The sequence below is a fragment of the Cinclus cinclus genome, chromosome 8 (genome assembly GCF_963662255.1).
Source record: "Cinclus cinclus chromosome 8, bCinCin1.1, whole genome shotgun sequence".
Lineage (NCBI taxonomy): Eukaryota > Metazoa > Chordata > Aves > Passeriformes > Cinclidae > Cinclus > Cinclus cinclus.
In genome coordinates, this window is record NC_085053.1 from 28,352,425 (window position 1) to 28,369,831 (window position 17,407).

Consider the following 17,407-nt stretch of genomic DNA (forward strand, 5'->3'; position numbering starts at 1 on the left):
GGTGCTGAGCCTGCGCTCGCTGTCCCAGCTGGGCAAAAAACAACCCAAATGTTGGTGGTGAAAAGTGGGCTTGGAAGTGAGCCCAGGTGTGGGCCAGCCTGTCCCACGGAGCTGCCAGAGCTGGATGCTTCCTCCCAGCACTGGCTGTGAGCATGGGGGACACCAGGATGGGAGGGAGGGACAGACACCCACCCGTGCACATCACTGCTTGAATAGACCCAGAAAAATTAACACTTGCTTTAAAAAAGTGCAATTACAGCACAAAGGGAGGTGATGCCCATCAGCTCCAACTGCTCCTCACCACTGCCCTTCCCCATTTTTGTCCCTCCCTCCCTAAAAAAATCATTCACTGTTATTTACTTATACCCTTCCTTATTGAGGGTGTTGGCCGAAGCTGGGTTTGGTGGAGGGAGCATGAGGGGTGCAAGGGTTGACCCTGTCCCACAAGGATTATGCCTGTGCTGGGAGTGGAGTGAGCACCAGCCAGAGCTCAGGCACCACCTTCTGCTTTCTCCCTCCTTTCCTTGTACGTTTTCTTCCCCTCCAGCTTTCTGGCTTTGTCTCTCTTCCTGTGGGAGAAAAGGTCTCCATCAGCATCTAAGGAAATAAATCCCATTTATTATTTATCACTATCAAAATATGTCAGCCTGGCTTGGGACGCAGGAGGAATATGTAATAGCCCCTCACAGAAATCAAAAACTTTGTGTGGAAGAAGCACAGGGTGGTGTTTAGGCAGGGAAATGTAGGTGCTTCGCCCTGCTCAGAGGGAGATCTGGCTACTTAACCTCTTCCTAAAATGCAAACATTCCTGTTGGTGCAACTGGAATGGGAATCACTGAGGTGACAGGTCCGTCCAACATCTGCTGAAGACCAGCCAAGACTGGAAATATTTATTGGTTCAGTGCTTCAGCAACGCTGTATTAATTGCAGCTGATGTTTTGATGGGCGTTTAGCACGCAGGTATTGATGAAAATGGCACCACTTCATCTCAAAATTAACTGCTTGGCCATTCAGCAATAGGAGCTGATAAATTATGACAATAAATTTGCCAGGGAGATTTATGCCACTGTAATTTGGGCCCCCAGGCTCACTCTGGTGGGGACAGGGACCATGGTCAACACCTTTAATTCCTTACCTATACATAGCCCCACAGGGATTTTCAAGTGCTTCCAGAAATTTGGGTGCAGGAGTTTTGTAACCTGTCAGGTCAGATTTGGAGCTCCTTTAAAATCAGCACTGCTCAGGGAGCCAAGGGACCTCCATGCCACAGGCAGCTGGAGGCATGGCCAAATCTCCAGCAGCACAGGGAATGCTCTGAGCCACCTCCTCTTCCTCTGGATCAATGGAAACATAGCTGAGCTTTCTATTTTTATGGAAACCATTGGTGAGGAGGGGAGCCACCTGAAAAACCATGCAGTCATCCCACTTTCCCAAAAACCTTTGAGAAACCAAGTCTGGCTCCTGGTGCTGCAAAAGGAGAAGATGTCATTTGATTAATAATAGTAATATTATTAGTAGTATTGATAATATTATTATTATTATTATCATCATCATCATCATCATCTCACCAGTAGTGTACTCGGCATGTGCTTATTTATTTATTTATGTCCCATTTTACCCTCACAAGCCATTGCTGCTGTTCAGGGCTGCACCAAAGGCACCCTTTTTTCCAGGTTTTTTGAGATTTTAACAGGATTTTGCTCCAGGAGGGACACAATGTGTGGGCAGGGGCTGCAGCCCACCTTGTGCCACCAAAATATTCATCTGTGGAGGATGAACGGCAGCTCCCCGCCTTGGGCGGCAAAGAAATTGGAAAATATCCCTATAAATGTGATTCATAGGACAGAGCACCTGCCTGCACACTGCATTATCCAAACCCATTAGGGTGAGGGAGACTTAGCCAACTATTTTGGGATATGGGGTTTAATCCCCCTCTCTCCATTGTTCCTTATTTCCCCATAGGAATTTCATATCCCGAAACCTTTCTTTCCTTCTGACACTCTCCCAAAATTCTTCATGTTTTTACTGGGTGGAAGAGGCCCAACTTTCAAAGAAACTTCAGCTGGATGTTGCATGTATAAATAAATGTGACAAATTTAATAGGGTAGGATAGGTATTTGAATTATTGATTGTTAAATATTTAAGCTGCAAGTCCCCATCCATCAGCATCTGTGAGAAGGCTCGGGGCAGATTTATGATGCTGGAGTTTTCCTGGTTAGCTGGCATTTGGCATTTCTATTAATTATAGCACACACATTCGGGTTTTTTTGAGGATTTGTTAGAAGTATTTATAAAAGATGTCCCTATTATACCATTTAAATATTGTTTGTGCAACTGGAACGTGTTTTCTATTGTGGATTAATACCCTGTTTGATTTAGGGGAAAATTAAATTAGAAGGTGTAAGTCTCGGGAGACAAATGCTTTATTTGAGAAGGGTTTCCACCACTGGAAAGCACAAAGTTTTTCTTTTAGATATAAATATTTTGCTCCGGGTATTTCCCTGGGTCTGCAGGTGGGTGGAAAGGTTTAAAGTGCCCTTGGCGATGGGGAGTGGGAGAGAAGGTACGTGGTGGGGAGGGGGCAGGATGGAACATGTCCTATTTATTAATTTTAAGGGATTTAAGGCCTCCCCTTGTAACTATTTCCCCGGGAAGGATGCGAGCCCTGGGGCAGGAAGGGTCTGTGTGAGGGAGGAAACCACCCGGGGCCGTCAGGTCAATAACGCGCCTCCGAAAAATATCCCTCCTGAAGTCTGGAGCAGTGTGATGGATTGTAATTGCACAAGAAGAGCCATTACAGCCCGTTAGGTCAATACTCTGCATTTCCAAAGTGCTTTAATTAATACATGTTTACATCAGGTACAGCAGGGACTTCTCTTGAGCCATGGTATTAGGCCAAGAAAGGCTTCAAACTTTCATAATTTGGGCGGGGGGGGTAGGGGCATGAGTTTAGTCTCTTAGTGCTTTATTGCAGCTTATAAAAAACACATCTTGATGTCATGAGCAGTAAGAAAATCTTCATCCTGCAAGAGCAACATATCCCCTCTCACTGGGGCAGTGGCCAGCGGGTCCCACAGGGCAAGGGGAGCCCCTGAGGCTTCACCACAACCCCCTCATCCTTCCACTCCTGGTTGTTTTTTTAGAGTCACGAAAAGTTGCCAGCAACATAACTTACTGCTGCTCCAGGGGAATGAGGGGTTCTGCCTGTGGGAAAGGTATCCAGGCACTCCAGATTATTTTGGAGAGGGCGAGCTGCACCCTGCAAAGCATTTTTTAAATCATAACTTCTGTTTTCAAGCCACAAGTCACCCGTCCTGCTCATGGGACCTCAGGGCTCAGCCATCTCCCTCTGTTACCCACCTTCCTCCTGGGTGCTGCTGTGATCCTGAACATGCAATTAAATATATGAAAGATATTAATTAAATTAGAATATAATTAAATATAAGATAATTAAATACAAGGAGGACGTGGACCTGCTGGAGCAAATCCAAAGGAGGCCACAGAGATGCTCAGAGGGTTGGAGTTCATCTGCTCTGGACCCAGGCTGGGAGAGCTGGGAATGTTCATCTGGAGAGGAGAAGGATCCAGGGAGAGATCAGAGCCCCTTCCAGTGCCTAAAGGGATCCAGGAGAGCTGGAGAGGGACTGGGGACAAGGGATGGAGGGACAGGACACAGGGAATGGCTTCCACTGCCAGAGGGCAGGGATGGATGTGATATGGGAATTCTTCCCTAGGAGGGTGGGCAGGCCCTGGCACAGGGTGCCCAGAGCAGCTGTGGCTGTCCCTGGGACCCTGGAAGTGTCCAAGGCCAGGTTGGACACTGGGGCTTGGAGCAACCTGGGACAGTGGAAGGTGTCCCTGCTCATGGCGAGGGGTGGATGAGCTTTAACACACCATCCAGCCCAAGCCATTCTGGGGTTCTGCAGGTGCTCAGAGCGTGGTCTGGTGTTGGGGTCCTCAGGACATCACTCATGGGACACTGATTTACCTGCTGGAGTAATTCCAGGTCTGTACCTTGATGTGGGAACCAAAGGAATTCCACCTCTCCTGACAGTGTAGGGCTGGGAGATGCCCAGTGACCAGCAGGTAACTCTAAAAACACAAACTCTACAAGCTTATGGATTCTCTTTTTTTCGTCCACTTTATTTCCACACCCCCAGCCCCCCTCCCCCCGCAACCACAAATTAGAACCGGCACTGCTAAAAATCACTGGCCTATCCACAAATTTTAATTAAAACCTAAATAAATCATTTTGGGCGCTGCACTTGCATCCAAACAATGCGGGAGATGGCACACTTACAGCGTGCTGTCAGCGGCCACTGACTAATGAGTGGCTGTGAAAATACAACCCGAAGGGCCGGAATTGAAAGCAGATTCCTCGGCTAACGAAGGGCACATGCGACCCCACCGTGGCCATGGTGGCAGAAGGCACCAAAACCAGCTCTGAGAGCTGGAGGGGGGGAAAAGAAAAATTTTGTTAAGGCTGCAGGCTGAGGTTTATTAAATAAAGCGCGGCGGGGAAACGCAATAGCGCAGCTGCAGCCTTTTCGCCCAGCGATGGAGTCATGTTTTCCCCTGTCCTTGCAGCAAACAATAACCATATGCTGGATTTGTTACCAAATGTTTATTTTATTCCTTCATTAGTACACAACGAGGACTTGGAAAAAAGAGGTTTCGTTGCTCCAAGCGCTGGGGAAGAGCTTTTAAGCAGGCCCCAGCTGTGCCGTGCGGGACTGGCGGTGCTGCCGCTCAAGGTTGTGCTGTGCCATGTGCCACCACGTGTCCCTGTTGGACCTCTGGATCCAGGGGAGGAGCCGGGATGGATCCATGAATCCTCCAGCCCCAGGGCACGGTACTGTGGGGAGGGTGGCCAAGTGAGACCTGAAAAAACCTCTGCAACTCTTCTGCCTCTCAAACAACTCTTCTCCTGTGTTCTAGGAGCTCTCCCTGGCTGATGTGGCAGGGAGTTATGGCTCAGCAGGAGAGAATTCCTGGTTGTGCACTGGAGCAGAGGCCTTGGCATGTGCTGGTGAAGTCACGAGGTGCTGGTGGCCAGCACAGATGGGAATCCCAAGATCCTCACAAAATCTCACAAGACCCTTTTTTGCAGCTCACAAAAAGAAAATGGAAACGAAAGCTCGTTTTGTGGTAGAGCTGTTCCCTTTCTAAGAGCAGTGGCCTTGGCCCAGCTCTGCTCAGGACACTCAGACTCACCTGCAGCTTCTCCAAGGAGCAGCCCATGGACACCACTGGTGCCTTAGGGAATCTCCCTCCATGGATCCCATCCTCCCTGCAGGGACCATCCCTTTGTGTACAGACCACCATGGGAAGGTGTCCTCCCCAGCACCAGCATTCCTGTTCCAAACAGCAAATACCCACAAATGCTCTGAGTTTGGCAAAACCCCATTTTCCCAGGGAACATCTCCAGCAAACAGTTAAGGCAGGCCTGAGTTTCAAAGTTTGGGGTTTTCCCTGCAAAAGGACTCGGGTTCTCCAGCCAAGAGCTGCATCTCCCACACAAGCATGGATCTTGGAGCCACAGTTCCTAAAAAACATCTAACAGGACAATTTTCCCTGCAGGAAATGCTGCATTTCCATGTAGCATCTCCCTGTGGCAAAGCATTTCCAGAAAAGAGCAAAGACTTGTTCTGCTCCTAAAATACCCAAAATGATGCTATTTCCACCAAGAATGATGCTGTTACCACCAAGAATGATGCTGTCTCCACCAAGAACGATGCTATTTCCACAGGAATGATGCTATTTCCACCACGAACAATGCTATTTCCACTCAAGAAGAATGCTATTTCTTTTGGGGAATGATGGTAATTCACTCCAAAGCACCCCAAGCAAGGAAATTGCTGGAAATGGGAGCTGGGCCACCTCACTTGCCTCTGCTTTTGGGTTTTTTTATCCTCCCCCCTTAAAGATGCCTTGTGAAAAGAAAGGAAAATATGGTATATGTGTGTTGCTCTTGCAATTAAAAACCTGATCTTGACTGAGGAAGAAGTACCAAAAAAAGGAGAAAAAAAATATAAATCAAACCTCTCCCAGCTGTAGAACACGCTCATGGGAACAAGATGTGGAGCACATGAGGCTGTCCTGGGGAGAAAGTTTGCTAAAAATAACATATGCAGATTATGTACATAAAATGTCATGAAATATCAGCACAGAAACCCGTGTGGTGGTTCAGGCTGTTGCAATTACAGCTGAAATGGGCCAGATGAAGGACAGGCAGCACTGGGAGTGTCTGGCAGGACCAGGAGTGGGGCCAGCTCCTCTCTCCAGCCGTAGCTCAGGGACCACATCTGACAGAGCCATAACAGAGTGGAATGGGGCTTATTTTTATGATTGTCTGGCTAGGGAGGGTCATGTAGAGCCCCTGGGCTGCTCTAAGCCCTGTACCTGCAAAGGTTCTTCTCTGTGATTCTCCTAAATCACAGCCAACTCCATTTGGCTTAAATATTTAACAATATTTAATATTAAGTGAAGAAGAGGCAGAGCCTAACCTGAGGTTAGGCTGGGCTCACCACAGGGGCAACAGCAGCACATGCTGATGACTTTTACATGAGGACAAATTGCAGAACAAAATTCATATTCCCAAATACATGGAAGTGTGTAGCCTGAGGGACCACTCCCACCTTTCCCATAGCTGGAGGCTCCTGGAGGAGCGCTGTGTTTCCACTAACAGCAGTCATTATCTTACAAAAAGGGGAGAGAACAGAGGAGACGAATTAAATAAAAAAAATATATTTCATGAAAATTGACAGCTAAGAAGAGTTCATCCATTTGGCAATCAGTGGAAATGGCCCAACACCCTTTCTACCAGCACAGAGGGCTCCAGCAGGACAGCCAGAGGAGGGAATGCCACTGCCCCCACCATCCTCTCCCAAAACACAGGGATGATGGATTCATTACAGCTGAGCTGTGCATCCCCCCGACTTCCCTGCAGCCCAGCCCTGCTGCCTGGGTACGTATTAAAATGAGTTATGTAGGTCACCATGTGAAAACAAACAGTGTGTGGATGCATGCAAATAACACAGCAGAACTCCCAGAAAATTTATATCGCAGCCAGAGGACTGGGGAGGGAGCGTGGAAAATGTCAGCCACATTATAATGCCACCCCAAAGGGCTCTGGGGGGTCTGGCAGCCCTTGTTAGTGCCTGAGGGAGCCCTGGGATCCTCCCATCCATGAGCAGGATGAGTTACTGGGATGGTTCCTCTGGCACAGTAATTGGTAGGGATCTGCTCATCCTGGGATGAGGGATGAGCTGGGTAAAAAAAAATCACCTTTTTTCTAAGATTTGCTGTAGAAGCAGAGGTGTGGGTCACAGTTACAGCCCAGGGGAAGTTCCACAGCTGGAAATCACAGAATCATGGAATGGTTTGGAAGCATGGTTTGGGTTGGGAGGAAGATTAACACTCATCCAGTGCCACCCCTGCCATGGGCAGGGACACCTTCTACTGTCCCAGGGTGCTCCAAACCCCAGTGTCCAGCCTGGCCTTGGACACTTCCAGGGATACAGCTTCCCTGGCACCCTGTGCCAGGACCTCAGCACCCTCACAGGGAACAATTCCCAATGGGATGTCCAATATTCCTGGAGAGGACAAGCATTTTCCCAGTGAGGCTTTGGATGCGGGGCAGGAATGCTGGCAAGGTCTCCCATTCCCTGTGGTTCAGAGAGGAGTGGAAAAGGCTGAAATGATCCCAGGATGCAGTGCTGGGATGCTGCAGTGGCAGAGCCTGTTCCACAGGTCAGGAACTGCTGGCTGAGATGGGATTTGCACCCAGTGCCTTTGGAAATGCTTGGATGGGACAGGCAGAGGAAGGACAGGAGCTCCAAATCCTGCAGCCTGATGCTATTTGGGAAGCTGCAGCAACTGGGAGTTCCTGTGGGAAAGGACATTTCTCATCATTCAGCTGTAGAAGCAAGGCTCAAAAATGCATGCTCTGGAACCAGGAGACAAGGAAAATCAGATAAAATGTACTTCTCTACAGGATTTTGAGGTGAGATTCATGACTTTTTAATGGACTGGACTGATTTCACTCCCGTTGTATCGCTGCTGGCTGGTGCAGATCCAGCTTCTTGCTGTCCAGCCAAGCCAAGGATCCTTCCCTGCTGCCACAGGGTGCTCTCCCAGCCAGACTCCCACATTTCAGCCACAGGGAAGGGTACAGGATTCATCTGGACCGCCAAGAATACATATGAACTCCTGAGGTCAGCATTCAACATCGTGCTGTTTTACCCATGTCAGATACTTCATTCCCTTCCTAAGTCCTCATTAGGAGACAGACCAGGCACTCTCCTTGGCTCAAAAAGGGCTTTACAGGCAGCCACACCACTGCACTGGAAGAGAACTGAGGGACATGAGCTGCCTGGAGGAACATGCAGCTCCAAAACCAAGGCAGGAGTGACTGCAGGTGAGGAAGTGAGCAGAGCTCGTGGGAGCAGCAGTCTAAGTCACCCCCATGCATGCTTCTTCAAAAACACCACTCTGGGAAAACACTTGGTTGAGGAAACCAGAGGTTTTGGGTGCTGGGGCACTCAGACTTTACTTTTTTGTGTGCACAAAGTGATGGGTATCTCCCATCCACTGCATGCAGCCGGCTTTGCTGGCTGCTATCAGCACAACAGCTTTTAAGGAGAGTCTCCTCTTTGTTCACCTAGGAGTAAGTAATTGGTCAAATTTAATTCAAAGAGGAATCAATTAGAACAGGTTGTGATAGACAGTTAGGTCACCAGCAGCTCCTATAAATCGCGGGTAGAATTTCCTCCTTCTCCATCTACCAGTTTGATGTAGGAAATGGCTCATTTGCAAGCTAAAGGTTTAATTAGGGAAAAAAAAGAAGGTCAGCAGAGATCAGATGTGAATTGCAAAGTGCTAAATAAGTTTACTGCAGCAATGTATTTATTGAGAGCCATGCTATAGATCTGCTCCCTCTCTGTCCAGAATGCTAATAGCAGCCCTTTGAATTCTTCTTATCAACAGAAAATTCATCAATAATATCTGGGATGTTTTAAAACTGTTTGCCACATGGGGTTTTTTTAATGATAATCGAGACTCCCTTACCCATCTAGTTAATTGTGGATCCTTCTTTCCAGGTCAGGTTTCCAGAATGTGACACCCTTTGGGTTGCTGTTTCCTCTCCCATCCATTGCAATGTGAGCCTGGCAGAGGGTATTTATTGCTCCCCATCACCAAGGACATAGTCCCGCTGTAAATTGGGCCAGAAATATCAATATGATGAAAATTCATGGCATTTCTTCCTCACCTCACCGTACTCTGTGTGGTTTTTATGGATGTGTAAACTGCAGAAATAAAAGAGTTCTGCACAAGCTCTCTTAAAAGCAATGGTAGTGACAGTAATGTCATTACACGAGGTTTTGGCTCAGTAGTCATAGTGCTGAGCTGGCCTAAGGCAGCAAAGCCTAAAGTTAAGCCATGCCATTGATCTCAGCTCCTGGTCCAGGGGAGAGGGGTCCAGGGAGGCTGTGCATTGGTTTGGGGTCGGCAGGCTGGGGGAGGCACAGGCTGTTCCTCTGTGTGTTGCCTGCTCACTGGGATGGGTGAGCTCTGCCAGGCTCTGCTGCTGCTCCTGCAGACCAGATGAGGAGCACCACCTCTTCATCAGCATCAACAGCTTTCAGCTGGGACAAAATAGATTTAGATTGGATATTGGAAAAGAATTCTTCTCTGGAAGGGTGGGGAGGGCCTGACACAGGGTGCCCAGAGAAGCTGTGGCTATCCCTGGATCCCTGGAAGTGCCCAAGGCCAGGTTGGACAGGGCGTGGAGCAGCCTGGGACAGTGGAAGGTGTCCCTGCCCATGGGCAGGGTGGGACTGAGTGGACTTTATGGTCCCTTTCAACCCAAACCATTCTAGGATTCTATGATTTTGTGGTCCCCAGGAGATCCATGAGTGCTTCTCCTGCTGTCCCTGTTCCCTGTGTCTCTGGGGGTTCCCACTGGAGAGGATTGGCATCAGTGCTCTGGGTGCAGCAGTGCTGTGACTGCCCTTGGCTGGGGCCTCACCAACAGGCACACATGCAGCTTCCAGCCTGATCTGCTCTGCAGCTGAGCCTGGGAAGGACTCAAAGTCCAGAATCACCAGGGGTCCAGGCATCCCAAACTGTCATTGTGAACACTGTGACTTGGGGCCCATTAGATGTCACACATGATTAATGGCTCTGCACAGGGTACAGCAGGACAAACCCTGCAGAGGTCCAGGGACAGCCACCAAGGTGGAGAGAAATCAAAATGGCAGCTGGGCCTGGCTGGGAGGACAAGAGCAATTTTTCCAGTCACTTCCATTTGTTCCAGTATCTCTCAGTCCCCCACCCAGTTTGATGTGAGGCTGCAATTCCTCTTCAAGCAACGCTCTGTGAGGAAGGACAGCTATAGCAGCTCCAACTGCACACTGATGTAATTAAACAGGCAACATTAATTCCCAGCACCTGAGACTCCAGTCCTGCGTGCAGGGATGATAACACTGATTTCAATCATTTCGGCAAAGCCAGCAGCAGGAACACCAGGCGAGGACAGAGGAGGCTCCTCGCTCTTCTGGAGGATCAGAAACTCACCACAATTATCAGTCAACACTTCCAGCTGTCTGGTAAAGGCTAAAGCAAACACATCCCAGCTCTGAGGTGGGAGGCAGCAGAGCTGTAATTATTTCAAAGTTTAACTACTGCCTCCATCTCCAAACACAGAGACAAGGACAATCCCATTGTATCCTGCTTCCACCGACAGCGTGTGATGCTCCTCGTGCAGCAGTTCAGGTGGCCTCTAGGATGCTGCAGACACAGGTGTGAGGTGTAGAAAGCATTAAATTAACCATTTCCTACCTTCAACAGTCAAAAGCTTCATTACCTTGGACCAGCCACACTCTGATGAGCCTGGGAGAGGAGCAGGAGATTCCCTGGGCTCAGCTGAGTGTGTGGGGGAAATCCAGGTGTTCCAACGCCCAGATCATGTTTGACATCAGACAGAGCAGGAGGCAGACCTCACAGTGTCCCTGAATCACTGCCTCACAATCTCTGCCTGTCCTGGTTTACAAGTAAGGCCTCCAAAATGTGGTCTGGCCAAGGGAGCCGTGTGGGGCTTTATCCTGCAGCCTCTTCTGTGACAGGAATGGTGCAGCTCTGAGTGTGGGCCATGGATATGGCTGGATTTATGGAAGATTCATTATTTTAATAGCCCTCATTGACTTAGGGTCAAAAATCTTCTCACAGAATTTTTTTTTTTATTTAAGGAAAGAGCCCGTATGTCACAATCTCATGCCTCATCTAATTGGGTAAGTGTTTCCTTTGTCCTTGAAACCGGAAAGTAGACGGCGTATCCAGGAGCTACAGAATGAAAAAGCATCTGCCTTTGGTATTTGGCAGGCCTCAATTAAAAACCTGCTGCCTGGGCTATCACTTTTTCTTTAATTCTGACCAAAGTGCTTCTGCTTGGATTCGAGCGGATGGTTCTGAAGGTCGAGCTATGGGAACGCAAAAAGGAAAAAAAAAAAAAACAAACATCAAATATTTTGGAATAATAATTAATGTTTTACATACAACAGGAAAGAGGCCCGAATCCAGAAGGCCAGAGCTGTGCTGGAAGCACAGGAAGGACTCACATGCTCAATCCCCTCGGAGTGTTTCCATAAGCTCAGGTCCACACTTGACACGTGGCTCCCCCCGCTCCCGGCTCCACAAATCCAGAGCTCGATATGCACAAAACACTTCCATCTTTAAAAAATAATTGAAAAGGTGCACTCTGAGGTTCACTGGATCAATCCCACTGAATTTATTTAGAAGACACTTCATTGTGTCAAAGATTTAATGGCGAGGTTACGATGCCCAGCCTTCAGAATGTCAATGCGCTGCAGCGGGAGCGTTTGCAGGGAATGCTAAAACCCTCGGCAGTGCTGCCAGATTTGTGAAATATGAAAATTATTACACTGAGTTTAGATAAGAGGCAGGCTGCTGGGAGAAGAGCAGCACAGGGGCTGTGTGTCTTACGAGTAGTGGGATGAAATTTTGCAGCTTCCCTGCGGACTTCTTGGCCAGCCCCTTGCATCCCTTTGAGCCCTCGCTCCCAGGCTGCCCCTTTGGAAACGTGTGTGTCTGGACATGAGCAGCATTTCCCGGCACGCTTGATTAAATACCTCCCCTGGTTATTTATTGCACATTAAACAACATCTCTCCTGCACGTACCTTGCTTGGACAAAAGCTCTTTGCTCTCAAGTGCAGAGCTCAGCATGTCGTAGGCCAGAGCACTGCAAAACTCCAGCAGCACCCATAAGCATTCCCTGCTTATTAAACACCATTTCTGGAGCCTGAGAGTTACCCTGCTTTCCTATAGTTTACATTTCTTGGTAAAAGAAATGTACCACATGCCTGTACAATTTTAATGCAGAAGACACCCAAAGGTTTTCTCTCTCTCTCTCTCTCTCTCTCTCTCTCTCTCTCTCTGTCCTTGGGGAATCTCCCTGTTTGGTGCTGCAGGAACAATCCCGATCCACCGAAGGACTCCCAGGCTGTAAAGTTTCAAGTGAAGCAGGAGGGCGGGGGAAGGAATGACAAGTCCTTTTTACTGAAATTCTCTCCCCAAATGGATTTGGCAGAGCTGGGCTCTGCTGATCTTAAAGCAAGGTTTATCATTCGTGCAGGCTGCTGCCTGAAGGGGGAAAAGATCTTTGAAGTTGCTGAATGATGGAAGGGTCTCCCCCCTCCTCTCCCTCACACACATTTTTTAAGGGTGGTGACTGGGAGATGCTCAACAGCCCTGAGTCAGGAAATTACATGACAAATTAAACAATTATGTGTTTTAGTGCTGAGCTTCTATTTAAACATTTAGCATCAAGCATGCTTTTTTAGCATGAATTCCACGGGCATTTATACTTTCCCCACCACCTGTAATTCCACACTGTGTTATTTCCTCTGCATCTCAAGAGCTTCCCTGGCCCAGTATCTACACCTTGAGGAGGTTTCTTTATCATTTAACTTTATTACAGAAGGCTCTACTGCCTGGACACTGTTGGAGTGACAAGGACTATTTCCTTAATTACTGTACATTGATAATAGCATTTACTCTGGCAGTTCCAGTGCTATTCAATCAAGCAAGATTCAATACAAAAAAGCTGATTTGCCAAAAAAGAGATTAGCATAAGTGCCTACAGTCACATTCTATTTTTGAAGGTAAAGCTACTGTGTCTGTGAGCTTTCTTGTGGGAACTTTATAAAGAGAGATTAATCTAGTTTATCTCCTTCAAAACATATTTGGGGAAATCGCAGAGAGTCAGTGTTTAGGCTCTTTTGGCAATAATTTTCTATAAACATGTAAAATAAAGACCTGCACAGAAAGTGCTAATCAGCAGCTGGAAGGTGTAATTTTTTCCCTTACGTGGACGTAGACATTTGTGGTGAAAAACTCTGTGTTCCCCAGTTTGCTGTTGCTGTTCTTTGTCATTTAATCAAGTGGTGACTGTAGCTGTTGCACTTTAAAATTAAATGCTATTATTTATGGTAGAACTTGTGCTGGTTAAAAGTGCAGAGCTCAGCACTGTGTACGTTTGTAAGCAGAAGGTTAAGCAGGACATTTTAAATGGTAAAGCAAAGGGCTTAATCAAGGCTGAAGAGCAAAATGCAGTGGGATAACAGATATAGTAAATAGGCATTAATCACCATACAGGCTTAATCCAGGTATTAGGCAGTCTTGGGGCTAATTTGAAGACTCACTTACATAAGAACTTGTTCTAACTACCCCTAAGTAAGAGAATAACTTTATTCTTAGGAGAAAACTTACCAGTGCTAAATGCCCTTGCGCTATCAGGCCTGAGTTATATATTTGTAAAATTATAATCACACAATTATTTTGCCTGAAGGGGCTTTCTGAGTTCGGAGGCACATGGAGGGGGGGTTCAAGAAAGGAAAAACCTGAATCACTAGAGCAAAAGGAGTCACTTTTCCATGTGGTTTTTTCCCCCCCTTGACACTGTCTATTACTATGACATCAAAATCCAAGCTAAGCACTTCTTGCCAAAGATGGACCAGATAAAATCATGAAGCCAGTATCATCTCATGGGAGACAGCTCACTGTCTTAGTGCCAAATTTAGAGACTACAAATCCAGGCTTAGGACATAGTCCTTCCCTAGCCATTAATCCAGCATTTACACCCTGGATTTCTGTTTAACTACTGATGACCTAAACTTTGGAGCTTAAGAAGATAATTGCACATCCATAGGTGTGGAACTCACAGAACAGAAGTTCTTTTATTGGATGCTCAGAAAGATTAAAGTTCTTCTACATTTAACTTTACCTCAGAAATTCCAGATCTTTTTACAGACACCTCTCATGTACAGACACAGCAGCAAACCAGCCCCAGGGTGGATTTTGGCATCCTGGTCAAGCTTGCTTTAGAATCCTAGAATAATGGAATGGTTTGGGTTGGAAGAAACCTCAAAGCTCATCTCTTTCCACCCCCTTCCATGGGCAGGGATGCCTTCCCCTAGACCAGGTTGTTCAGAGCCCCTTCCAGCCTGGCTTAGAGTACTTCCAGTGTTTTCCAGCCCTGAGGAACAGCAGACTCAGGGTTAGCACCACGCAGCCTAACCTGAGGAAATGGTTAGGGAGGGGATGGAAGTGGGGAATGCAGTAGATGTCCACGGTTTATCTGCTCAAGGAACAGCAAGATGAAAAAAAAAATCCACAAACCTTTAATTGTGAATGTAGGAGAGGGACAGTGATGTAACTGTTCCCAGGGAACACTATTCTTATTTTGTAGAGGGAGGTGAGCCAAGATACTTAAGCTCTAGAGAACCTTTAACACAGGAAGCTATTTATCATAACAAGCTTGGTTGATACTGCTCCCATACTGAACCAATTAGATTAGCCTATTTCGTCATACTTCATAACTTGGGATGATAGGTTTCCAAGCATGGTACAGTGCAGTAATTGAATTTTGATCAAACACACATGGCCCATAACCCAGTATGTGAAACTTTCAGAACAGTTCACAGCTTTTAAATATCCAGTCAACATGTTGCCAAAAGTACAGGATGTACTTGATGCAAGTGGGAGAGGAGGGGGGAGCACGAGTCCACGCTGTAACTTGGTACAGCTGTAAAACAAACATTTTTTTGTTCCGATTCTGTTCCTACTTTAGCAAAGGAGCTGGGAGGAAGACAGTGAATGTCAAGTAAGTCGTTTTTCTCCCCAGCCCCCACGCCCCTCAGGCACACATTCCCCTTTTAACATTCTTAGATTACCACAACCTTTTAAATTCACTCTACTGTACTTACATACTGTGTTAGACACACCAGCAATTATGGTTGTTAGCATGACACATCCATTGCCTACACTTGGTTAACAAAATAACTTAAAAGTCACATGCATCAGTCTCTTAATAGGGTTATAATCAATGGGACCCTGGAATGAAAGCCCTAAAAATTACCCCCCACCTCTGCATTCCCCAGGTCTCTGCCTTTGCCAGCACAATCCACATGGTGGGAAGGCTTGGCCAGCTCAAGGTGAACATTCAGTTTTTCAGCTCTCAGCAGTCTCTTACATGTTCTGCCATATTTTTCCCATGCTAAATTCAAGGAACTTTGAAGAAGACCCTGCAAAGGAAACAGAATACTTTAATAAATACGTTCTTACGGCTTTACTGACTCGGGGGCAAAGCACCCACTGCAGAGGAGGTTTATGGCATGGGAAATGCTGTACCAGAGTTTCTTTGGAGCAAGTTGTTGCTATCCATATCAAAGCTGCTCCCTGGCCTGAAAGGGAGCCTGGCATTCTCCAGCAGTGAAGCAGGACATCACCAACCTCTGCTTATAGTACTGAAAATTTCTTCCTCAGGTTTAGAATCATAGAATCACAGATTGGTTTGGCTTGGAAGGACCTTAAAGCTCTTCCAGTGCCACCCCTGCCATGGGAAAGGACACTTTCCACAATCCCAGGGTGCTCCAACCTTGTTTGGACACTTCCAGGGATCCAGGGACAGCCACAGCTTCTCTGGGTACCCTGTGCCAGGGCCTGCCCACCCTCCCAGGGAACAATTCATTGTGTATCTCTAACCTAAATTTCCCCTCTTTCACTTTGACCCCATTTCTCCTTGTCCTGTCATAAGTTTTGAACACTTTGACCCAAAGGCAGCCCCAGATACCTCAATGGCCCCAGGGGGAACCACCAGGGCACCCAGTTGTCATTGAAGTAGTGGAGAATGACATAAAATCTGGGAATTCCTGTTCCATCCGCCCCAGAGAGGGCAGGCTCTGAGGGTTCTGCCTCGGAGCTGTCTCACACACCTGCTCTGAGCACAGCTGTGCACTGAGCAGCAGCCACAGGTTCCAAGGGGAGAAACGGTGCTTCTCCCAGGGAACTGAAGGCAAGGCTCATTTTGTCCTGCTGTTGGTTGGGGACAGGTTATTTCCTGACTGCAGCCACCCCCTGGCAGGACAGGGCACAGAGGACACGCTGGATCCCATCTCCCTACCCTGCCCACTAAGTTATGATACTGCAGAGGAAAAAAATGGAAGAAAAAAAAAGAAATGAAAAGAATTTGGTGCTCAACTTATTCAGACTTGGACCAAGTCTCAGCTCAAACCAAGGTTAAATAGGCCTGTTCTAAGGTAGAATTTATATAGCAATTACAGTAATGGAAACTGAGCTTTATAATTCTTATACTGCCTAAAATTCTGCTGTGTCATATGCATCTGCAGAGCCCGAGAAATGTGCTGCTGGGAGAGAGAGCACTGCAGTCCTGAAAGCAGCCATTCAAATGGATCATGGAGAGTTATTGGAGCACATGGATGGCCGAGATTTTTTATGAAGCACAAAGATTTACAATCAGAAATCCTGGGGAAAGCAAGGAGCTGGTATCTGAGACAAACAGTATTTTTTTAAAAATACTTTATTTTGTTGGGAATGTTGGGAACTAGATCTCCATCAGACTCAATGCAAGCAGCATTGAGCGTCCTTTTTATCCTTGGATTTCTTTCCTTTTGCTGCAGTCTTAGACCCACAGTGCGAAACGCATCTTGGCCCGACAGAATCCTCGCAGCCACTTTCCAGTTCGCTCTGTTGTGCAAGGAAAAACACCGGTGCGCGAAGTGCGTGCTGAAGAACTCTTTCAGGGAAGATTTGGGGATCTGATAGGGGGTTTGGCTCCACCTTCAGGAAGCAGAAGGCAGGGAGACAACGCGGGGCTGAGTTTCAGGGAGCTCCCGCAATGTCTTCAGCCTCCCCCCCGGCATCATTCCTGCCCCCCGAGTTTATCTGGGATAAATTCTCTGCTCGGATTTATCACAGCTCCCCTGATCTGATGCCGTGGCATTTCCACACGAGTGATGCAGCTCTGAAGAGTTCATCTCCTCCTGGGAGAGCTTGAAGAATCGGGGTCCAAAGGGAGCTGGTACGTGG